Consider the following 26,297-nt stretch of genomic DNA (forward strand, 5'->3'; position numbering starts at 1 on the left):
AATTGGAAGGACCACCAGTCACAGTCGCACAGAAAACTGGCTGCTGTCACTGTGTAAGCTGGCTGATGGATGGGACCACTTTGCCTGGCGGATCTAATGATAGTGGGGCAGAAGAGGTCAGAGTTGGATTATGACTGTCTGGTGGCAGGAAGACAGTGGTGCTGACAGCGTTCCACTGCTCCCCATTTGATTCTGCTGATAACTGACTGGTTATGGCTGGTTAGGAGTATTAATGGGTCCCAAAATTGGATTCACATCCTAAATCCAGATATGTACTGAAATGTCCAAAGGTTGCACTGAGTATACTTTGTGCGAGGCGCCGTGGGTGTTTAACTTATTTAACACAGGGTTTAACTTATTCAATTTCCAGCCAGAAAATTGGCTGGCTTGGTAGAGAATGCCATCTGTACTTGTCAGCAGCAAAACACATTACAACAGAGGTGCGGGATTAGGAAGATAGTTTAATAATCATTTGCCTAAATAACACATTCTGGGAAGAAATACTATTTGAAACAGTCTGCTTTATACAATGAGACAAGTGTGAGCAGGGGATTTCGGGGGGCTGTGCTCCTCGCCATAGGGGAGTGGAGCACACACACAGAGTAGCCAGGCACAGCTTAGTGCACACAGAGCAGCGAGAGGATTTGTCTTGCGACTTTGGTTCTGTCACAGTCTGTGTATGCCTGAGATGCATGCTGTTAAACTAGAGCTGATCTAGAGCTGCGCAGCTGATTCCTCTGGTACTCCAAAGACCCTTAGTCTGATGTGGCGTTTCACAGGAAGTGTCTGGAATCTGCTATTTTTCTGATGCTAAAGATGCAGGACAAAAAAGTAAGGGTGCACACAACCCTTGATTATGGTTAACTGGACATTTAAAATGCTAAATCAGTTTTACATCAGGATAATAAAAAGCTAATAGTTATAAATTGACATCATGCAACTATTTTAAAAAGTTCAACATGTAAGAACTGGCCAACTACATCAAATTCATTCATTAGCGAGTATCTGCTAAATGCTGCTGGGTAGTTAGCTCAGTTAGTCAAGCAGCTAGCGGCCAGGACTGGGAGCCAAGACCAGGGGAGTGTTCTCTTTGCTAGCACGTGAGCTGGCTAGCTGGTTAGCATGCTAACTTCAGTAGATATTTCTGCAACACAATACTCATATTTTCAAAACTGCTATTTATTCACATTTTTGGTAATTTCGCTTAATTTTTGAGTGTTTTACATATTACATTCTTATATATTGCCCCCTTAAAATAAATAATGCATTCAAAATAATTTTGATGGTGTACTTACTTGTAATAGGGAGAACGGTGCATCTTTTCTTCCCCTTCTGCTCCCTGAGTGCCTGTTCTTGCGCTAAGTCACTATGTAGCACACTACCAGCTATGATGAGAGGATGTATCTGTGCACATTGCTGCACTTATATGGAACCAGTGGAATATGATATATGTTAGCTGTTAACTATAGCTGAGCAATACAGCTGATTCTTCTGGTATTTTAGGGAGAAGGTACCCAAAAGACCAATATTGTGGCATTATATGACACAGGAAGTATTATAAATCAGCTTTTTTATGATGCTAAACATGCTGAAGTGCACAAAACCCAGAGTTTTGTGCATAATATACCTTGGTACAGGACAAAATGAAAGAAAAACATCTTCATTATGTATTTAGTTTTATAATGTGAGCATCTAACAATGGACTTGAAGGTCACTTTAAAAATGAAACCACACATTTGCGAAAAAGTAAATAAATAATGGTAGTAATGCTTTATTACTACAAAAGACTCCAACCTACTAGTCTCAAATGTGAAATTCATTTGAAAAATATCCATTAAGAAAAGTGCAACATAATTTATTATGAACCAACAATTAGAGTCAGCAGTTTGTAAAGTATTTATTTAATTACGCAGGGCCTACTAGAACAAGGAAAATCATGTTTATATCCATGTACTCAACAGTTTGGAACAAAAACACATACCACATTAGACCCATTTTCAGAAAGCTGTATTCCTGCACTTCATTGTTGCTTTTTCTTTGGCTTCTCTTATGAAGCCATTTTTTTTCAAAGGTTTGTGTCATTTCAAGACCAAATTAAAAGCAATTCTCGCCTTTGGAACTGCAAGCTAATGCTATTACACATTAATTTTGCCCCCAGAAGTCTCATGACTCTTAATAATCAAGCTGTGCATTTGTATTCAAGCCTGTCACAGTCCGCGCTGTAGCGAATGGAGTGTCGGGATGAATGAGCACAGCTCACGCGCCATATTTCCGCTCTCGCTGGGCTTTTAGCTTTCACTGAGCCGTGAACAGCTCTCCCATGACACCGCAGGTAGAGAGCATCTATGAATGGCGGAGAGACAATTTGCTGTTGGATAACCCCGGTGTTTGCATGTGAGTGACAGGTCCTTATCAGAGCTCCCACTGGCTGATCAAAGTTGAAAGGGGGTCAGGCTGAATTAAAGACTAGCTAATTAAAATGTCCAGGGAACATGCCAGCCCTCATTTCATTTATCTCCCCAAGCTCTGTTGGGGAGAGAAAGAGAGGTGAGATGTGGGAAAAGCGAGGAAAAAGAATAAAGGTGAGTAATCCCACAAGTTGAACTCCATCTGATACCTGAGGATAGCTTATTAAACAGTCTGTGTGTGTGTTGGTAACAATCGGAGATCTATTGTTGTATGATATCCCGGTTCCAAAGTCTCACCTGTGTGCGCGCTGATAGGTAGATGTGGCTGTGAGCAGCAGATTTTGGTGGGAGTTTGGTGAGAGTGGGTTGAACCTGAAAGCGAGAGTTCAGTAGATGGATGCTCCAGGCTTCAGGCAAAGAAGCAAGCATGTAATGGGTCATCCATAAACAGCCCATTCTGTTTTTACCGGCTTCCACTTTGCCTCTGTGGCACAGCCTTTTTCAAAGCTCCCATTTTCACAGGCAGTTTGAGACCGAGACTCTGGGCTCGGTGGTGCGAGTTTGCATGTGTGTGTGCATGTTTCTATGGGGCACTATGGCAGTTTCCCGGGTGATAAAGGTCAGTCCAAGACCAGCTGTATGGATTCCACCCAGAGGCTGGGGTTTTCTCTCAGGAAGCAGTTGCGGTTCTGGCCTTTTTAGAACCAAATGATGCATTCACACATGGATGAAAAAAGAAATCTAGGCTAAAGGGTACTACTGACCCTGTTAGGACAAGATATGAAATGTTTGTGTGCTGTGTGACATGAAACTCTGACTGTGATTGTATTTGTGTCATGAGAGCTAAAACGATTAGTTGACTAGTTTGCCAAAATAATTCACTTTTTATCACTATTTCATAGAATTTATTTAATCAGACAATGATTAAATGATAAACTGAGAACAAATTGAATCATAAGTTGCAACTGATGTCAACTTCTTGAAAAAGAAATAAAAAATTACACTTGAGCAATAACGCCAGCGTACTGAAACTGTTAGAGCCTGTGCCATCAGGTTGTCTAATAATCTAAGTGTGTGTGTTCTTTTACACCACAGCTTTTGTTGTGAAGGTGTCTGAGGCTGACTGACACTGAGAGCGAATCAGCCTAATGAGATGCCATGTTGCTCTGTGGAAATGATTACCTCAGGAGGAGAGGCATTAGATTGATGAGGGCAATCTTTGCCTCTGTCCCTGAGATGCACCAGCGTCGCCACCACCACCACCACAGTGTTTAGACAGAGAAAAGTCACTCCCTATAAGCCCACATGACCCGTAGCACTTCCTCTGGGAGTTTAAAAGGAAAAAGGGGAAATCTGTGCCCTACCACCTCAGCTTTTAGCAAAAAAATCAATTTAAGTATTGTGCTGCTTACCTTGAAATCCATTTCCTTAATGCTATCAGTCACTGCTTGCCTCTGCGCATGCTGATCATCATGGTAACCAGATGTTTCCCCAGACAACTGGGGTAACATCTGTATTGATCTTTAGTCTTGGAGCCCAGTAGTCTAAAATTGATTAAAAGGCCCCTTCTCTCTGAAAATGCAAGCAGGACAAAGTTCAAAACCAGTCACACACCAACATGGCGTGTTTCTCCTCTAAAATTTTAATGCTGATTAATCAATAACTTAGGTTATTGATGCAATAAAGGATGATTGCTGAGTGTCCCATTTGTTGCCGTTTGGCCCAACCGTCTGGTTGTGATTGCCTCTGAGAAGGCTTAGAGACCCATTAATCAGGATGCGGTTGATCGCTTCTCAGGTCAGTAGTGATGTGAGGGGGAAGCTCCAGGAGCCGAATGCAGCTGCGGTTTAATAGCTCACAGTGGACAAGCCACCAAGCCAGCAGATGACAACAGTAGTAATAGCAGAAGCTGTGTGCTGCTCTGAAGTGTGAATGCAGCCAGTGCAAACAGACTATGAGACTTCTGATATCACTTTTCAGCCCAGTCACCAGCACATAATGTTTGCAGCTAGCATTTCTGCAAACCACAGATATGTCCAAGGTTGACAGGTGTAACACACGGTATGCTTATTAGCCACCTGTCCTATCAAGAGGTGGAGGGGATGGGGGTGGCGTTATTCAAAGCCAACAAAGCTGCCAGACTGGCGGCCGCGGTACAAATCACAACGCTGAATATTTTTAAGGACACCTGGGGACATTTCCAGCTTTCTTTCCCAGATAGTAGGTACATTTTCATCCTTGATTATAGAGACCAAAACAGGTATGTTAAGCCAAGGCAGGATGTTGTCCTAACCCTAACCAAGTGATTTATATGCATAAACCTAATCCGAGCATAAGCACAGAATTGTGACAGGAGAGAGAAAGAAAAATTTAACCTTAACAAATAAAAAGTTGCAGCATAAAGTAACATTTTAGTTTTAACCTGCCTGTGCTTTTGCAGCGCTAATATTTATTCTGTTGATTGTAGGTGCAGGCGTCAATTAGATCGATTAGGGGGAAGGATCTAGTAATTGTCAGGGACATTACCCCCAAGACTAATCACCGCTCTGATTCTCGATGGAGTCTGACAATGGTGGAGTGGGTGGTGGTTGGACACTGGCATCACCTTCAGGAGGCAAGCAGGGCACAGCAGAGTCGTAACTGTGAGTGATTTAGAGGAGTGGTAGCTTCAGGGTACGGCTATACTTGAGTGTGGCGAGAAAGGCGGGGCCACGGCCTCCCTGTCATTTTGAATTTTCAAGTTGTGAATCCCTTGTGTGTGGGGCTCAACAAGATCAAATGAGGCGTGGAGGGTAACGTTCCTCTGGGCAGTGTGTGCTTAATTAAATGTCTGTAGATTCAGACTTAACTGTGATATAAAGCTCAGTTTATATATGGTACAGCTTCTTTATTTGTGATGTTAATCTGCAACAACCACAGGCGAGGCAGATTGTTGTAGGTGCTCGCAATGCCTTTTCGGTCCGACTCCACTGTTACGCTTGCTCAGTGGTGTGCGGTGAGGCTGCAAAGGCTTTAGCTATAAGATTTTAACATGATAGGATAATAGAGGGAAGGAGGGAAGATTATGAATGGGCAAGAGCCAAGAGGTGTGGCCGAGGGGAAGTAATGGATGAAGGTGCAGAAGAGACTGAATGAAGTCGTCTTCCCGATTGAACCTTTGCCAAGCTCCATTTACCAACTGCTATACCTCCACCTACTTGGTGGAGCATAAACAAACCACACACATCTGTTACTTATGAGCACAATGACCCTGTTACTAGAGATTAGGAAGTGGAATGACTTTTAGGGTAATAAATTGCCATCCTGTTGCCCAACTTCACAAACAGTTTGTACAATGGATGTATTAAAGGAAGATAAAAATGGCATACATGAAGTCAATGTGACCTCGGGCTAAACATACTGTGGTTGTACTGAGCAGCTTTGAGTTAACAATATACAATTGTGAACTGTTGTTTTTTTTCTAATACATTATATTTCCCCATCAAAATATGTACTTACGTTATCTTAAAATCTTTCCAACAAATCCAGAGAAAGCTTCATTTTATTCAAGGTTTATTTGGGCCCAATCCCATTTCAAGTCTTACCCCTACCCATCCTTTTCAAGTGAACCCCTTGCCCCTCAGAAGAGAGTTACAACGAGTAGAAGTTGAAACATTCTGTTATGAAATTGGACCATCCTTCAAGACCCTCCTACCTCATCAGTTTCGCTACGACCAACATGGCAACTTCCTCTGTGGTGATTTCTGTTGAGTCACAATGCCATTTGCCATTTATCTGATTTAGATAGGATGCTTGCAATGCTATCAAATATGCCATCAAATACAAGAAGTACTGCTTCTTTAGCTGGCCTTTTTGGACATGGAATAGTCTTACACTTCAGCCTCAAAACGGGTATAACAAAAATAAACACTTACAAAGCCTTACACATGGAAAACAAAACCGTAGAGAGAAACTTTTTTCCCACCAGATCAACAACTTAGATCAGACATAGACTATGGAAGTCCCTCAGGGCTTCCATAGAGATATATCTTCATCAGTAATGGTAGTTGTTTAACAATGTAGACAACAACTCCCATGTGTTTACTCTATTTGAAGACCTCATTAAACTTCATATTTGTTTTCATTGTTTTTTGATTGAGAGCTTCCACAATTTCTATTCATCAATAATGTTTGTACACAGGGGTGAAATGTTCAGTTAAACGGAATCACTAAATACTGATTTTTACATCTAAAGCTCAAACTCCTTAAAGATGTATAACAGTATTTGGTCAGAAAATCATTTTAATAATGTATTACATTCACAAATTGTCTACTGCCTGAGCAATTAGTGGCTGAGTGCTAAGTTAAACCCTGTTGTTATTAAACCCTGTTATTCACAGTGGAGTAGATGCTTAAGCCGCCTGTGTTCTAGTGGTTTCTATTCTGACTGTGCAGGATTTCACTTAGCATGCTGATCCAGCCCTGCAATGGATCCTTGGGGAGACGGGAGGCAGCGCTCTGAGGCCAAGGCTTAACTCTGGGATTTGATGCTTCACCTTCTCTCAAGTGTGCCTGTTCTGTATTGATACTTCACACAGTGAATGTTTTGAAACATTCCGCTGGAGGCGCTTATTAGCATCAACATCTTTATCAAAGGAATGTGCTTATGTATCAGCCACAATCTTTTTTCTTCAAACCCAAATTAGGTCAGTGGTGTCGCGATCCTTAAAAAGTGCCTTCTCTTTTCAGTTCCTACTATAGCTCATGTCTGATCAAATATTTGATTTTGTATAAATTTGATATTGAAAATCTGTGACTTATTTAAAAGTAGCTATGACCAAAGTGGCATTATACTTTGTATGGAAGCAAGGTCTCGCAATACAGTAGTGATAGCTGTGCTTTACTACAGGGAATAATACAGGGAACTTTTAACTGGTTATGAAACTAAATGTAATACTTATGCCTCTATTTGATCGACAAAAGCAAAGGAGACCATCAAGCAAGAAGATTGGCTATATCTATGTACAGTGTATTCCAAGTATTCACCCTTGGGCTGCAATCTGTGTGGATAGATCGCAATCAGGCTTGCACATCAAGACATTTTACTCCATTCTTCTTTGCAAATCTGCTCAAGCTCAGTCAGGCTGCACTGGGATCGGGAGTGAACAGCCTATTTCAAGTCCAGCCACAAATTCTTTATTGGACTGAGGTCTGGAATTGACTCAGCCACTCCAGAAGTTGTTGTGCTGGAAAATAAACTTTCTCCCAAGTCGTAGTTCTCTTGCAGACGGAATCAGGTTGTCCTCCAGGATTTCCCTATATTTTGCTGCCTTCATTTTACACTCTCCTCCAGGCCCTAATGCAGAGAAACATCCCCACAGCCTGATGATCCCACCACCATGGCTCACATGGGGGGTGGTGTGTTTGTGGTGAATTGCAGTGTTTGGTGTCCACCAAACATAGTGTCTAGTCCGATGTCCAAAAAGCTCAATTTTGGTCTCATCAGACCAAATAACCTTAACACAGTTGACCTTGGATTCTACCATATGCCTTTGGGTGAACTCTTTGCCACTCTCCCGTAAAGCTTTGACTGGTGAACCCATGCAACAGTTGTTGTATGCAGAGTCTCTCCCATCTCAGCTGCTTTGAAGACCTTCAGAGTAGTCATAGGTCTCTTGGTGGCCTCTCTCACTGATCTCTTTCTTACATGGTCACTCAGTTTGTGAGGACAGCCTGCTCTAGGCAAATGTATGCATTGTGCCATATTCCCATTACCAAGGAATTTCCTGCACAGTCACAGCCCCTCCCTCCCCTTGACTTTTCATCTAGCTGTCATCTATTAAAAATGTCAACTTGTCCAGTTATGGGGGATTTTTTGTTTCTTTGGTATTTTTAAATGTTCAGAGAGAGACAACCAATAAGTCATCATTTTGTTTCTGTGGCTTCCAACAGCTGCATATTTCGTGCACAGTAAATGACAGGAGACTTTTCACTCCAATCCTATAATTCAAAGAATCAATCTAAAATGCAGCATAGTGACAGTCATAGTGCTGAGGCCAATTTCGTATTATTCTTTTTCATATTTGAGTCTTTTCAGAAGCGAGACAAGCCATCTCTTAAAAGTGGTTTTTCATTCCCCTCAGAATGTTTCCTGCCAAACAACACAGGCGCAATGTCCTTGAGCTCCAAAGTTTTTCAGGTGAACAAAGGCAAGAGAGATCTCTCTGATTATTTAGCCTTTCTAACTCTTGTTGCCTTCCTCTGTGTCTCTCTGACTCTCTTTGTTTCTCCCACACAAACACATAAACACAGCATTCTTGTTTTCTAATCCCAGTGCTATTTATAGAGAATGTGTGTTCCCAAAGAAGTTCCTCCAGTATGTTAAGCATTGTTTAAATGTGTCAATCTGAGCACCATACAGATCTGGTTAAAAATCAGCAGCACCTTGAGCTCCCAATAGTTGATCATAGCTCCCAAGGTCATTTACACTAAAGCTATTCATTGATAAAATAATTATATAATATTATTTTTTGGTTGACAGCATTTTATAAAGGGCCTTTTTACACTGTCTGCAGCGTGCTGTGTGTGCAGTATTAAGCTGACAGAATACATTTGTCACACCGCTTCCTTCGCCTTGAGTAATCTAAACATAAGGGAATTGGCAGTCTGACCAACACAGAGTACATTGGCACAGAGATCTGCCATTAATTCAAAGCACTGAGAGGATTTCTGATCCTTTATTGAGTATCTCTATTCATTTAGCATCACCCTTGTCTTTGTTTTCTTCATAAATAAAGATGTCGAAAAACAACTGGCACTCCTTTGGTGGTTGTTGTTGTTGACATCGCTACATGAAAATATAAAATATAAATACAAATAAAAACAATATCTTGACATGCATGCATTAAACACTAAAAACACTTGATGTTTGTTTATGCTGGGACCTGATGTCATCTGCTCTGCAAAATGATTTATTTTTCCTGTTTTAAGAGATCTTTTCTGTCTAAAAATAGTAACGTCCTATTTCATGAGAAAGGAAGGCCATGAGCTTTGCCTGTGGTGCACCTCTACCTTAAGACGTCAAGAGCAAATTTGTTTGTACAACGTTGGTCTGAGTTTTTATCGTTTTGTCCATCATTTCAATTGGTAATGATAGCTTGTCACCCATCCAGTATTATTGCAAAAATCTAAGGATGTGCTGACATCGCTAGACACAGCTTTAATTTTGGATTCCCCGATGAGAGCAACATGAGCCGTCAGAAAACCAGGCAGGCTTCAAACAAATTCCCTGCTCTATTGCATTTTCACAATCACTTATTTGTAAATGGTAAAAAGTCAGCGAAATAAACAAAAGTTCATGCATGCATTACCACAGAAAAACATTAACTTTGAGAAAGAAGGTAGTTGTGCTAAATGTAATGCATATTTATGGTGGAAAGTTTGAGCAACAACCTCTGACTGATATTATATTATTAAATATGGACTTGTTTAAACCTTTCTGATCGTGTGCAGCTTCTCCGAAAGCTGTGTGTGTCTACAAATAATCCTGCATGCAGAATGAATCACAACAAATATGACTTGTAGCCAAACCTATGAAAAGGAGAACCTATGTTTTAAAAACAATTGAAAGGACACATATTAATCTTTAAAAAATGTCCTTCCTTCAGTGCTTCATATGTTCTTTTGCATGAAAAAGGTTCATACCAACAAAAGCTTCTCTCTCCTACAAAAAAGACAGCTCTTTAAACAGCTCAGCAGTAGTCTTGCCTTTAATTCCATTACTTTGTGACATCACACTATCATTGAGTCAAACATTTGCATGACTAATGCCTAGTCGCTAGTTTGGCACGTAAGAATTAATTGAGAGCAGCTGCTCTGTTGTTGCTGGCTCAGGAGTTTGTGAGCTGACCAATCAGAGGAGACTTGGTATTCTGAAATGGGGCCTTAAAGAGACAGGAGCTAAAACAGAGACAGAGTTTCAGACAGAGGGGGAATACAGTGCTGCGGCACTGGACAGTGTGAGAAACTGATGTGTTTTTTGAGTACTAAAGCTTGTAAACCTATTCTAGTATTAACCCAAAATAAAATGATGAACCTCAGTGACAACATAATTAGTGATAAGTGACATCATAAATGAGCATAATAAGTCCCCTTTAAAGTAAAATCTGGGTGGGGCACACATACGCCAGCATTAATTAGACCTTTTACATCACCATCGCATTACATGCATTCCTACCTTTCATAGATAAAACCCTTGCGCTCTCCTCTTCAACTCAACAGACAAGATCTTCAAGAACATGCAATGCTGTAAGAGATGCAATATTGCAGTGTGTGATAAATCAGAGTAGCTAAATGATGGCATCCATGGGAGTTAACATGTTTCATCCACATTGCCCATGGCCATTACCTTCAGATCAGTTGAAATTGATTCGGCATGTTCAATCTATACCCAATTTAAAAAAAGTGATTGACTTTCTCCCCCTCCATATGTGAATCTGCATTTGTCATCTGTTTCAGCCAAGTTATCTCTCCTCTGAGTGCATGTCAGGTTGCCACTGACCTTCAGACATGAATAACCGTATGAAAGATTGGACAGAAGGGTTGCCATTAATAGGAGTAAAAAAAGGTGTCCTCAATGAAATGAGGCCATAACAACAGAGTGTGGGAGCATGTGGGGTGGCACACCAAAGGGACATGTCGAGAGACAAAGGTACAGAAATGGAGAGCAGTCTCTTTTCTCTGTGGTAAATATATTCCATTCTCACCCTTGCTGAGCAATAGTGAACATGCTGTTCAAAACAAACTGCCATCTCTTTGTTCCTCCGTGTCTGGGCAATTGCACCCCTGCCTCTTTTTCACACAGGCCAGATTTATCCTGGCTGCAAGTCCCACCAATGCAGCACTATCCCTAAATCTCTTCTGTCAAGGCTCGTTCCCCCATCAGTGTGACAGTGGCAACTGTAGTGGAACTATCTCAGTTCCTACGCACAGATAGAAATAAATGTTATCACACACTTGTTCGCATACGCACATGTACCAGTACTTCCATTGCTACCTTAAGTGACAGCAACATTAATTTTGATAGCAGCTTGATGGCATCATATTTGGTGTGTGTGTGTGTGTGTGTGTGCGTGTGTTTGTGTGTGTGTGTGTGTGTGTAAGTCAGAGATCTGGGGCTCCATCGGGATGGTGCCGGTTGGGTGTTTAGGACTGGATATTACATTAATGACTTGAGTGGCTCTCCTCTGGCATAATTACGACGAAAGTGGCACTTTTAAGATTTACTGTATTTTCGTTTTCAGCTTATTTTCAATGGGAGTTTTGCTGTAGACTGTAGTTTGGACTGCTGATTGACTAGATGTGTGGCTCATTTGCAAAGAGGGGTTGGATCAATGGCTTTGGTTGAAGATGGCCATCCTGGGTATGAGGGCCGTGCTGTTTGCTGAGGTTATAGTGATGATGCTGTTTTCCAGAGTAGTTGAGGGAAATGATGGAGGGGTGCTGTCTGAGGGAGCACTGTCATGCCTCACTTAGCTCTCTGGGAACCTTGCAGCCACTGCACTGCAGCAGATCCACTGACGGCCAGTGCACATTTAACTTGAATTATCTTATTTGGACATTTTGCTTTGACACTGCTTAAATTGATCCAGCGTTTAGTTTTAGCCACGCTAGCAACACGGCTGTAAAGAGGTTAATGTTGGTCTGTGGGTTGGTTCACCACTTTGGTCCACACTGAAACATCTCAACAACTATCAGATTGATTATCATGCGGGTTTGGGAACCATTAACATTTGAACGGACGGCTGTGGTTCGATTCCCCTGGTCTGCATGTCGCAGTGTCCTTGGGCAAGATACAGAACCCCAAAACTGCTCCTGATGTGCCGGTCTGCACCTTGCATGGCAGCCACCGCCATCAGTGTATGAATGTATGTATGAATTCCTGTAAGTTGCTTTGGACAAAAGCGTCTGCTAAATGAACTAAATGTAAATGTTAATGAACCAATACTGGAACCTGGAAATCAATACTGTAATCTGGTTGGTACCCTTAAAAGTACTGATTTCAGTTCCCAACACTATTGTGATGATATTCATGGTCCCCAGAGGATGAATCTCACCAGCTTTGGTCCAGACTAAAACATCTCGACATGTAAGGATTGTCACAACATTCATAATCCAAGAGGATGAAACCCACTGACTTTGGTGATCCCCTGACTTGCCTTCACCCTTTAGGTTCACATTTGTAGTTTTTCGTGAAATCACTTAATAACTACAGGATAGAGTGCAATGAACTCTGCATCATCCAGCATCACTGCATAAATCCTGCATCAAAGAGACCCTGCTGTGAATGTAGTCTCTCTGGTAATTTAAAGCCTAAATTCTGTGCTTGATTCATTGTATAAATCCATACTCTACTTCTACAGGATGATACAGTAGCCTGTCTCTTGGCCTCAGTACCGTATTTGCCAGACCAACGACTGAAGTCTAGCTATGACTCTACAAAATTTATATCATCAGTCAGTATGTCTCTTGAGGTGAAACCGGCCTGCATTATGCCATTACTGTAGTCCGTTCCCACAATTCTTTACCTGTTGGTTCAATACTTTATCTTTCTCTCTGACAGAACTACTTTACAGCTCCAATGCACCTAATTTATATAGTCAGTGGCGTGGCATTCATACATTTTCCATCCGAGTCAGTACCAATATTCCAAACTGATTTCCATTTCTGCCGGCAGAAACCTGTGCTACAGAGAAAGGCCTAGCAGCTCTAGACCAAGGCGGTTCAAGAAAATGAGTGTTCCATTATTTATGCTCCCCTCACTAACTTTATGATGCCGTTAGGTGGTCATGCTGTTGTCCTCTGTCTCCTTTTATTAGCTTTGGTTCACCACTGCATTTTAATGGATACGTCAAACAATGAAATTTCCTTTTGGCAATGTTGCAAAGAGCCCCTTTCTCAGGCTCAGTGAAACAAAAGGATAGATGGTGCACATCATGAGATGAGAGCACAGTTTTAAAGGGTTGGTTTGTCTGCCTGCCAGAGTCTAACGCTGAATGTGTAGCATTTTACCAGCTAAGCACTTTTTACCAGTATTGGCCTGAAAGCTGTATTGGTCTGAAATGTAGTGGCATCGACTGCGTGTGCATATCTCTTTTACCATAGTTGCTTCTTTTTATTCCATTTCAATATCCAATTTCCTCAAAAATTTATTTTTATGACTATTTTCTTTTATGAGTTCTCTGTTTACTTTGTGGAGTTTGATATTTTCCTTCTCCTCTATTCTTTTGCAGCTTTTGAACAAGTAGATTTCAAAGCGTTATTCTTCATAAAAACTGTTTATGAACCGGCCAGAGGGTGTAATACACAGGTAGTCTGATTCAAGTGTGATTGCTGTTCTTCTGATGGACCTTCTGCTAAGTTGGCCCCATGATTTCCCATCTGCAGGAAGAAAAAAAAAAAAGACAGCACAATCAGCAGCATGTGCCTCGTTGATATACAGATATGTGAGTGCAGAGTGGCATTTGATCCAGTGAAACCTTCCCTACACACAACTGTGTTTCAGCTGTTCGTTGACATTGACTACAACCTGTGTAACCATAGGAAAAAAAAAAAAAGCTGAGCATTTCAAAATAGAAATTGTTAAAGTTGAAATTGAAGACTTTTACTCTGATGCGAATTCAAAGAAAGCAAATAAACTGGCCACTTGACATTAAGCATCGAGTTTCTGCAGCATGTGTTAAAATTCTCTGTTTTTTCATTGCTAACATAATTGTGATAAAGAGCTCTTTCTATTATTTTCAAAATATAATAATCTATGTCAGTGTCCTCCATGGAGCAGTACATTACAAAACAAGGGAGATTGAGGTCTGTTCTGGTGTGCTTTATGTCTGGCACAGAGACACACAGCAGATAATACAAAGTGGAAACATGACAAAAATGAGGAGTTGCATCATATGTCTGTGACCTTTAACAAGTGAACACATATTCTTTTCATTAAAAGTCTCTCTTGAATGCCATGTGCTCTATATATTGAAGCATTGAGTCAAGATCATGATAAAATTGTGTATCTTTTACCCATCCCTTTAAGGCCGATCACCCAGCTGTCATATACATTTTCGTTTTTTGGTTTTAAGAACAAGTAAGTATGCTATGTGCGTACTACTGCACATCACAGAATATAGTCATCTCACAGTGAAACAGCGACTGCAGGTACTCAAGATCGTACAACAATCAGTGGTGCAATTTTGACATAGTCTCGCTTTATATACATTAAGATAATGATAATAGTGAAATGATATATATCTTCATGTGTTTTTACAATGATGTATTAGCTGATCTGGGTGTCTTTAGCAGCAGGAGTTACATACCATGGCAAGAACCCTGAAATTAGAGGGCGTCATTACCTAATTAGAGACATTAGTTCAGATGCAGGTCGTTGGCAGAGGATCCAACAGCTGCATGGAAATTTATTTATTTATCCCTTGTTTTAGCAGGGAGGATACAGTCAAATGAATATAATATACACATATAAACATATTTATATACATTTGCAGATACATGTGTGTACATATATGTACGTTTCCCGTACGTGCACACTTCAAAACAGTTTTGGTCTTGCAGCACAGCAACCAGCTCTTGAGGTCTAGGGATCTAGTTGTCTGGCTCAAGCTGTTGGTGGGAGTTTACCAATTAGTGTTCTATATGAAATGAAGACTGAGATTCGTTATTACTGTTCATGCGAACAGCTCACTCCTTCTTCTATTCTTATTTACATACATTTGATTGAATGAACTGCGAAATTCACCCTCGTTTCCAATCCATCCATGTCGCATGACACATGCTGGAATGAAAAATAACAGCACTCTGCCCTAATACACTGTTTACAAGACAGCTCTTGATATTTAAGTGGGATTATAGTGATATCATGCCCTGAAACCTTCAGCTTATTTTGCTAATATGTTCCAGGCACTGTGTGAAGGAGCACCAGCCTTTAGAGCAGCCATGACGACGTCTCGGCTCCAATTCAAACATCAATATTGAATGTGTTCTAACCCATGCTGTCTCAAGCGTGCCCGTGGGTGGATCTCATATTAATGTGTCAGGATTTGAACAGGTCAGGTGCGAAGCATTTAAAATACATCAAGTTCCAAAATTAAAAAAAAAGGAAATACCTCTGCACAATCGATGTAGCTTTACCTCATGCTAGATATTAATGGCGCTGGTGATGAGAAGGCCAGTGGTGGATGAGAGTACTCTCTCGACATCTAAATGCCACGCTTTAGCAGTGTTGACTCGGGCAAAATGCCACAGCTCTCTATTGACACTGCAGATGGAGTCATTCTCTTTTTTTTTGTACAATACTGTTTTTTTTTTTATTGTAACGCCACAAAGGCCATTGATGTTGTAAAGTGTTATAAGACTACACTTGGTAATGTCCTCAGACTATGCTCCAATTCACTTGTGTAATCTTATTGTTCGCTTGGACATTAAGCAAAAAATGGAGCACCTATTGTATTCTCCTAGTGGTTGTTATTCCCAGAGGCAGCTCTAGGTTGGGTGGCACCCTAGGCGAGATCTGAAAATATGCACCCCTACCATGATTAGGACTAATCATACACAACAGAGAGGCTCTAGTTTTCTCTCTTTGTCAGTCTTTTTTTTTTTCTTTACGTGCAGCTGATGGATTCGAGGCATTCGAATACTGATTTGGACATCGATTACCATGGTAACAGTGGAAGCTTTGAAGCGTCAAAGGATTCAGGCCCTATACATTTAGACAACAGTTTCACTACTGCAAATACAGCAACCAGAGATTTACTTAATGTAAAAACAGGTACTGGACACGAATGGCTCAAATTAGGATCGTGAAATGCATCATTTCAATGGAATAGTAATGCTCCCAAAAAATGTACCCACCGCTTTATAGCCAGTTACTTCCATGTAAGCTTATTGGAAAATGTGGGCAATCAACATTCTTAGGAGAGTTGCTCTTCAAACGCAAAGAAGACCAATCGCACCCAAAGCCACTTGCACCCCCCAACATTTACACAGCCTATACTGGCTGCATATCCTTAATCTAAGGATCTCACAATCTAAATGCTGTGGCTGTATTTACCTTAGACACCATTTGAATATGCAGATGCTGATGTGGTGTCTTAAAGGTTAAAGAAGCTTGTGAACCTGACCAGAAGATTGCAGTCAAAGGCGGTGCTTGCCCTTCTCTCATTACCACCACTGAGGTGCCCTTGAGGGAGGCTCTCAGCCCTAACGGTTCCAGTTGAATTACTCAGTGGCCAGCAGATCAGATTAAAAAAAAAGATGCTTCATAGCAAAATTCATCAGGATGCTAAATAACCACCACATGTTAGCTATTTTGGGTTTTACACCCGGTTATTGACACATGAGGGACACCATGTTTTCAAGCAATGCCTTAGCAAGTAAATAGTGTCTAGAACTGCGCCTTCCCATGCCCTAGCAGGTACAACTTAGTGTGCAAAATAGTCACTGTTAGACAGACAAATCGTATAATTCGGCCTTCGTAGCTTATTATCAGTGTTTTGTTTGCTTTTTCTTCTAGGTTTTTCCTAGTGTCTTGTGAAAAAGCCTGCACAACGTTCTTGAGGCCACACCATCCCTATCATTCTCTTTTCAGAGGCTTAGAGCTGATTGCAGGCTCTTCTTGTAGATAATGTCAGGTCAAGGATTGTTTACCACTTCGAGCTACCTTTCTCTCCCTCAACCAAATCCCAACTTTGAAAGCAGCCTTTTTTTCCTTCCTTTTGCCTGCCCTCTTGTATTCCTTCAGATGAAATGGGCTGGAAAATGTTGCAAACAAATAAATAGCTCTACATACAGAGGAGTACATGTGCAAACACTCCCACATAATGTGGTAACAGGATGTTTGAAGTAGGACTTCAATTGGACACCCCTGAACAGTGTGCAACTCGGTATCCCACACAACACATCCCCGCTCCCTCAGATCAGCATTCAAGTATTCTCCCATGTGGCCGAAGCTTGGAAAAAATGCAGAACATTGACATATGAATGCAGAGCGGGGCAAAGATAGCGCTTTGGTTGTCACAACAGGAAGCTTTGGGAGGGTGAATTATGCTTAATCTGTTGGTATCTTGGATCATTTCTCAGTCCTCTGAAAATGTGTCCAAGCAGTAGGATTTTGTGATCAACACTCCTTCCTTTCACATTTTTCCTGATAATCAACCCTAGCTTCCATACCCTTCATACATCATTTATGCTGTTGAGCTTCAGTGAGTAATATGACAAAAAATGTGTGTAGCGATTCTGTGTAACGTTTGTTATATATTTGGTTGAGTCGTGTACTATCCATCCATTGTTTGTAAACCCTATATATATACATATAGAGGCAAACAACCATTCACGTTCGCATTCACACCGACAGGCAATTTGATAGTGAACGATTAACCTAACTTGCATGTCTTTGGATAATGGGAGGAAGCCAGAGTACCCTGAGAGAACCCACGTAATTCTTGCTGTGAGGCAGCAGTGCTAACCAATGTGACTGCATGTACTGCATTAACTCAAATGTTTCCAACAATGTTCAAAACCCTGAGAAACCTACAGGTTTCCGTAAGGCTGGATGTGGATGTGTTTCGTTAGGTTGCCTGTCACAACTGTTGCAGTCAGGTTAATAAACAGGAGTGAAGATAAATCCACTTTTTAATCCCAGAAGTTTAAAAGTAAATGCTGGGCCCTTCTCTCATCAGTAAATGATGCTGGATGAGAGCTGAAAAAATGCAAGATGCATTTTGTATGCATTAGTGTAAGAATTAGTGTAAGAATCCATACTATAATTACATGAACCTACATAGACTCTCTGGTATGTAGTAATAATCTGCCATGGGTGAAATACATTGTGGTGGTTGCACTGTTCCAATCTCGACTATATGTATAAGAGGTTTAGATTTAAAGCGTAACTCTCGCCAAAATGCAACCTGGGCTTTTTTTTGTGAATGTACCCGAGTCAAACCTTCGTATAAAAGCATAATTACGATGAAAGAGGCACTTTATAGGTTTACTGTTTTTTCGTTTTCAGGTCAAATTCTTTTCAATGGGAGTGCTAGGGGCACTTTTTTTTAGCATCAAAATCGTTATTTTTAAAACACTAAGAATGCTCGACACAACATGAAACTTTGCTCGTAGTATCACCAGGGTCTCTACACATGACCTCGAGCATTGAGAACATTGTTTGTGTACACAGAGTTTACTAAAAAGAAAGTGTTTGAACAACTCACCTTAGCAGCAGCTTGTTCCGCTTGCCGCCCTCCTGCCAGCCGAGAAGTATCGATTTCTGAATGTGATGTAACTTGGAGGACAGTTAAGGTAGAACGCTACAGTCTTCCGCCAACAACTATCCACGCGATATCTCAAGATATCGACCTGACAGGCACGCTTGAGGAGCGGTTCACCATTATTCTCCTGCCTGTCAGGTCGCACTCGGGGATCAACACTTTTTGTCTGGCATGACGGCGACGGGCAGGAGCGCAGCAGCACAGCAGTGCAGCAGCTAACGTGAGTAGTTCAAAAACCTTCTTTTTCATAAACTCTATGTACACAAATAATGTTCTCAATGCTCGTGTTCATGAGTAGAGACCCTGGTGATGCTACGAGCAAAGTTTCATGTTGTGTCGAGCCTTCTTAGTGTTCTAAAAATAGCGATTTTGATGCTAGCATGTCTTGCCCCATGCACTCCCGTTCAAAATTAACGTGCCCAAAACCGAAACTACGGTAAATCTTAAAAGTGCCTCTTTCGTGGAACAAGCAACTGCTAACGCGAGTAAACTATGTGTTGACTTGACTAGGGTACATTCACAAAAAAGCCTAGGTTGCATTTTGGCGAAAGTTTCACTTTAATCAAGGAACATGCAGCAAACAGAAATACTGTCTATACACTGGCTCATATTTCAGTTAGTGTATGTGATCATTCTGTTGTTATTGAGTTATTGTGTGTCATCATTAAAAAAAACAAAAAAAAACAGCTCACAGCCAAAGCCGCTGTTGCTATTTTCTGAACTGTATCTAATTATTCAAAAGAGTGAAAGGTTGGGAACTATAAGCGAACGAATGTTGACAACATCTCACTGAAACTGACTTCTGTTTGGTAAGCTGAAAGGATTTATAGGTCTTCACAGGCTCTATTTCCTCACTAATGTCAAACATATTTTGATAAAATTGTTATGGAGGAAGGAGGGAATGAGATGAGGTGATGGGCAACAATTGTGTACATCAAAAAGGATAAAGTGCCGGCACCTTAATTTCATGTGGAAATGGCTGACATGTTTTTGACCAGCTACCATCACTTGCATTACCAAACATTATCAGACCTTGCATGTTGACCATACTGCCTTATTGTCGTACCATAATGGATATAATGAGCAAAATACCTCTACTTTACTTTCCTGTCAAAAAGATAAAGAAACTGGCCATTTTATTATCTATGTGTGCTGTTAATAAAGGGTCCTCATAAGGAGGAAGAACAAGAACGTGTGTGTTTGTGCCACCATATGTAGGCATGTGTGTGTGTTTGTGTGGGTGAGACAGAGAGAGAGAGACAGAGACAGCGATGCAGGGAGTGATGCAGGTCATTGAAATGTAGACAAGCGTTCAGCCAGATGCTGCAGAAATCAATCCCGGTGTAACAGATGGCGAGATCACTAGGAGCATGAGTCTCTCACCTCTTTGTGCTGCACTACACCCCCCCCCCCCCCCCCCCCCCCCCCCCCCCCCCCGCCCCCGATGGGATATCCAAGATGCCTGTCTTCTTTAATGAGTTTAGCCCATAGTACAAACACATGATTCTTGCAGCCACTTTCACACCTCAGAAAATGAGGTCTTTGTTTTGATACGAGGAGGTTTTGGGGGAATACTCCGGCATTCGGTAAGAAGTTTGGCCTAAAGGGGGTAAACCGCCATAAAAGAGGAATGAAATCAAGGTGCAAAACTCTAACAGCACAGCGGCCTACCACAGCGCCTTCATCCCTCTTCAGAGGAATTTCACATTTCCTTGAAAAATATGCTTAAGTTTTCACCTTCGCAGTTTTAGAATTGAGCTGCATAAAGTTTGAATCAATCCAGCCTTGGTTCTAGTTATTGCACTGGAAATGGTGGGTTGTTGACATCCTCTTTGAGAAGAGCACACAATTTTTTTAATAAAGCCTATTTAAAAAAAGTAATTGTTGCTGTTAATAAAAAGTAGTGAAATTGACAGCCTCACCCTTGGATGAAGTGCGTTATGAATGTGCTGAATCCTTGTGAAAAGAAGGACGGAGATACTCAGAAAATGCTGTGGCTGCATTTTTTTTTCTTTTTTTTTTCAGTTGGATATTCACAGGGCAGCTAACTGATTTTCATATAGAATCAATATGTAATCGTGCCAAGATGGGGTCGGGTTTCTGTGCAAAGCTTTGCTCAAATCGGTCACAAAGACAACTGCACAGATGTATTCTCAGAGACGCACAGCTGTCTGTCGCTCTCTATCTCCCTCTCACACACGCTTTTAAGTCGACCTTTAGTGGTTGTTTTGGGAGATGAGTGACAGTCAAGGCCACCGGACTGGCCAGTTGGCCTCGATGTCGAGATCTAATTACCCAAGCTCTCTGTCTCTCTCTTGGCAGGGCTTTAGATTTTGTCAAAATAACTGATAAATGTTATACACACGGTGGAACACGTTGCCAAATATTTTTGTTATGAATGAGCTCGCCCACTCGTTATGATGGATTGGATTTTAATTGGTATTAAGGTTGGTATGACAAAACAATATATCACGCAGGGCCCTAGCCCACACAGAAGGATACCAATTGTTATTCCTGATGCCTCTGCAACAGTGCTGTATTCTGTTTAAACTCATATTCTCCTCCCAAACATGTTTTTTTCTTATTCTTCCGTGTGACATAATATCCAAAGTCCCTGAGACAGTATAATACGATCTATCCGCCGATTCTGTAACACAAATGAAAAAGAGTCTTTGTTCTTCAAACAAAAGAAAGTGTCTTGTAGGGAACTGTTGTGTCAAGTTGCTTCTCGTTTTTTTTTTTTTGTCTCTTCAGAGTGATATCTAATAAAGGGGCTGCAGATGCTGTGAATTCCCCTGGTGCCTCCTACGCAACACTGTACAGTTCCTCTGGGGGAAAAGACGTTGGCAGACGAGGCAAGTTCACCCCTGGAGAGTGTCGGGGAACAGGGGAGAAAACAGACAGACATACGTGCGTGCAGACACACTCACATACACACTGACACAAACTAAGGCACAAATCCTACTTTGGTAAACACTATCTACAAAGAAACAGAGTTATGGTAATGGTGACGATATGGAAGTTTTACACATGGCTACCTCTTATTGCAGACAGGGGACAGAGATTAAATCAGCAGCTTAACTTGTTCTCAATTAAAATGTAGAGCACAGCGGGCTTCAACCTTCTGTCTCCTTTTCCGGCACAGTCGCGCTTTTGGTATGTTCCCCTGCCTTTCACCTAAACCGGTCCCCTCTTCTGTGTTATTATAAAGAGCACTATAATAACTATATAAATTCTTGGTAGTATACAATAAACTATACATGTCGTTACTAGGGCTGTCAAAGTTAACGCGTTAATAACGCGTTAACGCAACATCCTCTTAACGCCGTTAATTTTTTTAACGCGCGATTAACGCTCGGTATAAAAAAACAAAAAACAAAACACGCATTGAAAGATTTACGGCCGTCAGTGGCACCTGTAGTCTTGATCCAGAGGGTGGCAGAAAGGGAATCAGAAGAAGAAGCAGCAGGGTTGGCGGTTCGGGAAAAACACGGTGGACTGAAAAGTGAGGAAATTGAGAAAGGACTTACCGTAAAATACCAAATAATAGCCGGGGGGTTTAGTTGTTTCAATCACTTAACAGACCAAAAGGCAATTTGGGACAGGCGTTTAATTCCTTCCTCACAATAATCCTGGATGAAAATGTCACAAACCTCTCCAGCTTCTCTGTGAATTCTCTGGCATCCTTCTGCAAGTGAAGTTGTTGCGGCGGAGGAAACGATTCAGCCAACCAGCAATCGCTGCAAACTCCTCATCTCTGCTGTCACTCACGGTGGCGGACATTTGTTTCTCCATCACCCTGATCATTTTGTGGGACACTCTCTCATGGCGTGTGCGTTTGCTGATAACTCATCCCCGCATGTTTATCTCAGGCTCCTCGCTAGCCTTCTTCCTTCCTCCAGCAGGCAGCCTGGCCCTGTTGATGTCCTCCTCAGACAGACGCTCAAGCTCCGTTTCTCTGACTCTCTTCTGGTCGACAGAGAAACATCTAGCGGCTGCTTCTCCCGAGTTTTCCTCTGCATATTTTACGACAGAAAGTTTGAATTTCAAGTGGTACTTTTTATTGTTTTGCTGCACCGGAGCCATGGTGATCATCAGTGTGATACTGACTGACAGAAAGCAGCACACTGCGTGAAAAAGGCGAAGAAGAAAAACGTGCAGTGTCAGTGGACAGGTCTTCTTCCTTAATTTTTAAAAAAATAAAAAATTAGACCCGACATTTATTTGGAACCGGTGGTTATTTATCAAAATATACATCTGCACCGGCGTTTAAAGGGACCCTGTGGTTAATTGAAACCCGGATATTATTTGGTCATTTACGGTATGAACGGCAAACTACTTTCAAAACAGCCAGATGGTTCGGTCGATAGGACAAAAGTTATCTGCATGTACTATCGACATGAAATGAGTTACCATCGAAGTACATTGAGTCTCAAATATCAGTTGCAAGCCAAACACAGGGCAGATGCAGAGAGTCCCCCCCCCCCCCCGCCAAAAGCAGACAACAAAAAAGTCCTTTTATTTTCCTGCATGATTTGAAGTGTTGAAAAAAAATGTTCATAATGCAAGCATATTTGCCCTTTCTTATGTTGTTAAAAGTATTAAGAACATTAAAAAATACATCAAGGTACATTTAGAACAGAAAAAAATGTGCAAAAAAAATTGCGATTAATTTGTGATTAATCGCGAGTTAACTATGGACAAAATGCGATTAATCGCGATTAAAAAAATTAATCGTTTGACAGCCCTAGTCGTTACATATTGTTACTCTTGTATTTGTCTTTTTGTTGCAATTCACAATTGACAAAATAATCCTGAATACCAAAAACATACTCATCATGGAATCATTTTTTTGCATTTTTTAAATATATTTTTTAAAAATATTTGGTCTGTAATGATTAAATACAGCTTGTGATTAGTACAGAAGGTTTCTATGTTAGACAGCACTTTGTCACACATGTGGCAGAGGGTAATTTTACATTATTCATTCAGGCTAATGTTGTAACCAATGTCTGATATGTGGAATCTGAATAATAAGGCTGAAGGCCACTGTCCGAAGTCTTTAATCCAACTACCCATGCTGCTGTCACAGCATACACTGACTTGCCATAGCAGTAATGGCGGTGACGCCAGATGGCAAAACACGCATATTGTTTGCCAGGTTTGTCGATAAGTCATGCTGCAGGAGAGACATGCTTGTACTTGCCCAATATCTAGTGAAATTACACATTAACTGACTTATATATTTGCTACCCTAACATGTTAATTCCTGCAAAATGTCGAGCTAACTAACCTCAAATGTTGTTGGTTTACAATCACAAGAGTTGATGTGGTTAAACAGTGTCACAACAAATAGACTGATGCAGCCCTTCTCCCACAACTTGTACCAAATCTTGTCCTGCAGCATGTTGCCAGTCATTTCACCAAATGTCTCGACAGGCTTCATAAAAACCTCCTATCATAACTGTTTCGGTGTGATGAAGTCATTCGATATTATTTGTCGTGAGACATGGGATTCTGCATGCGCTACGCCGAAGTCCGAAGGTTATCCAGCCCACACTGCGATCGCTCATTACAAAGTGACCGCTCGTGCCAGCCCGCAGCCTCGGAGAAAGAGCACACGCCTGCATCTATTTTGTGTCTCGAGGGACTTGCATGCTGACGTGCTTTGGGGAAGACTTTTTTAGCAAGGTCACAAAAAAAAAGAAAAGAAAAATTATCCACTGACTAGTGGTCATTTAAAACGACCCCTTAGTCCAGACCCAGACCGGAATCAGCTCAGCGGGTTTTCATGCTTCTGCAGCACTGATTTCAATAAAAATAGTCAAAGTGAAATCCCTGGTCTTTCCACCACATAGACTTGATATTCGAGCAATGCAAGAATAGTGACATATCCCGAGATGAGGGTGAGCACTTAGTGTTGGAAGCTGTGAGGAGGTGTGGAAGCGAGGCTGAAAGAAAGTAGAGACAGAAAGCTGCAGTGTGTAGGTGGCACCCACATAGCTCAGCTTGGCTTAGTGGGCCCTGCATTAGCTAGAAGGCTAGGGCCTGTTTGTCTGAAATCTCAGAGGAAGGGACAGATCAAAGGCAGGGCAAGGGGCCACAATACAGCTTACACACTTTCTGAGGCAGCAGCACACATATACATGTAAGCGCGCAAACACAAACAAGCGCTGAACACAGTTGCTCCCTCGGCTCCTATTGATTGCTTTCCATATCTCTCCTCTTCTCCTCCCGTTTCAGAGTCCCCACAATAAAAGGCCTGTCTTCACTGGCAAAGCATTTAGTAGTTAGAAAAGTCAACTCCAGCCCCAAGCCAAATGCTGTGCACAATAAGCAACAGTACAGGCTTTTGTAACAAAGACATGTTTGTATGGATTATTTCTTTTTTTTTTTTTTTTTTTTTTTTACTGCAAATTGCAGTTCTTGTGTGATGACCAAGCTACAAACTTGTATTCTTGGGGAAAAAAGATGGCTATTACACAGAGACTATTGTTGTGTTCATGTAAGAAACCTGGACAGAACACCCTCCACTGGAAGATGTACGACGAAGCATAGCAAAATAGCTCTACAATCATTTTCAGACATGCTAGTATTGTGGCTCAAGGGAAGGAAAGGCATGGTTGGCCATGGTCTGTCTTTTTGTGGGTGGATGACAATTATTAGACGGATTGCCATGAAAGACATTGATCCCCAGAGGACAACGTCAAATGATTTTGGTCATTACAGGTCAAAATATGTCCACCTCTTTGAATGTTACAGCCTCACAGAGCCTCCGACACAATTGTAGCCTCTTAGCCCTGTTAATGAATCAGCTGTTGCATGTATCACACATTATCATGTCACAACTTGATATGTGTTGCACCTTTTTAACATGACACTCACTCCTCTGATTGGCTGTTAGATCTTGACACAGATTAAACAAAACAGATGACAACCACCAAGATGTGTGATCTGTATCGTCCTCAGTGAACTCAGCACAGGGGCAGCTCTTATTTTTGTCATTTGCATGAGCGGCAGTGTCATTCTTTGCTTCTGTGTGTCAGTAAATGTTGATTGCTTCATTTGTTACTGGTGTTGGAGAACATGCACATCTCTTTGTCCATTTTTTAAAATAATTGCTGCATAGTAAATGACATACTTTGATGGCTGGGTTTAAAGGTAAAAAACGATGGGGTTTTGATTGTGGACAATGCCTCCAAAGGACTTATTGTGCAATTTGTAAAGGCTTTTCTCTGAGAGGGATTAATTCATACCTCTTGTATGCATGCAGTATGTTATCATTCTTCTATGTGCGTGTGTTTGTGTGTGTGCGCACGTCCGCCCGCCTACGCATGTCACATGTAATGAGGCAGCATGCCTCCTCCATGACCCACCCTGCCTTGTCATCTCCTCCAAACCCTGACAAACATTAGGCTGACAGGTGGTGGCAAAACATGTCAAATCCTGTGATTAATTTTTTTTCTTCCCTTCTCCTCTTTCCCGTTCCGTCCATCTAGCTTCTTAACAGTCTCTGTCTCGAGTGAGGCCGGCGCGCGTGTGTGTGTGTGTGGGTTTGAGTCCTGTCACTTAACTACTCTCG

General features: G+C 41.4%; 1 protein-coding gene across 5 annotated transcripts in view; it reads left to right on the forward strand.

Moving 5' to 3' along the window:
• Positions 1–26,297, forward strand: part of grik4 (glutamate receptor, ionotropic, kainate 4) — a 339,847-nt gene that overhangs the window by 104,565 nt on the left and 208,985 nt on the right. Inside the window, exon 3 of one of the 5 annotated variants that reach the window (XM_030406054.1) lies at positions 21,470–21,625. The exons of the other annotated variants lie outside the window; for them this stretch is intronic. The gene's annotated coding sequence lies outside the window, so the exon portion shown is untranslated. The remainder of the gene's footprint in view (positions 1–21,469; positions 21,626–26,297) is intronic. 5 annotated transcript variants of the gene reach the window in all.

Source organism: Sparus aurata, chromosome 2 (genome assembly GCF_900880675.1).
Source record: "Sparus aurata chromosome 2, fSpaAur1.1, whole genome shotgun sequence".
In the NCBI taxonomy this organism is placed as follows: Eukaryota; Metazoa; Chordata; class Actinopteri; order Spariformes; family Sparidae; genus Sparus; species Sparus aurata.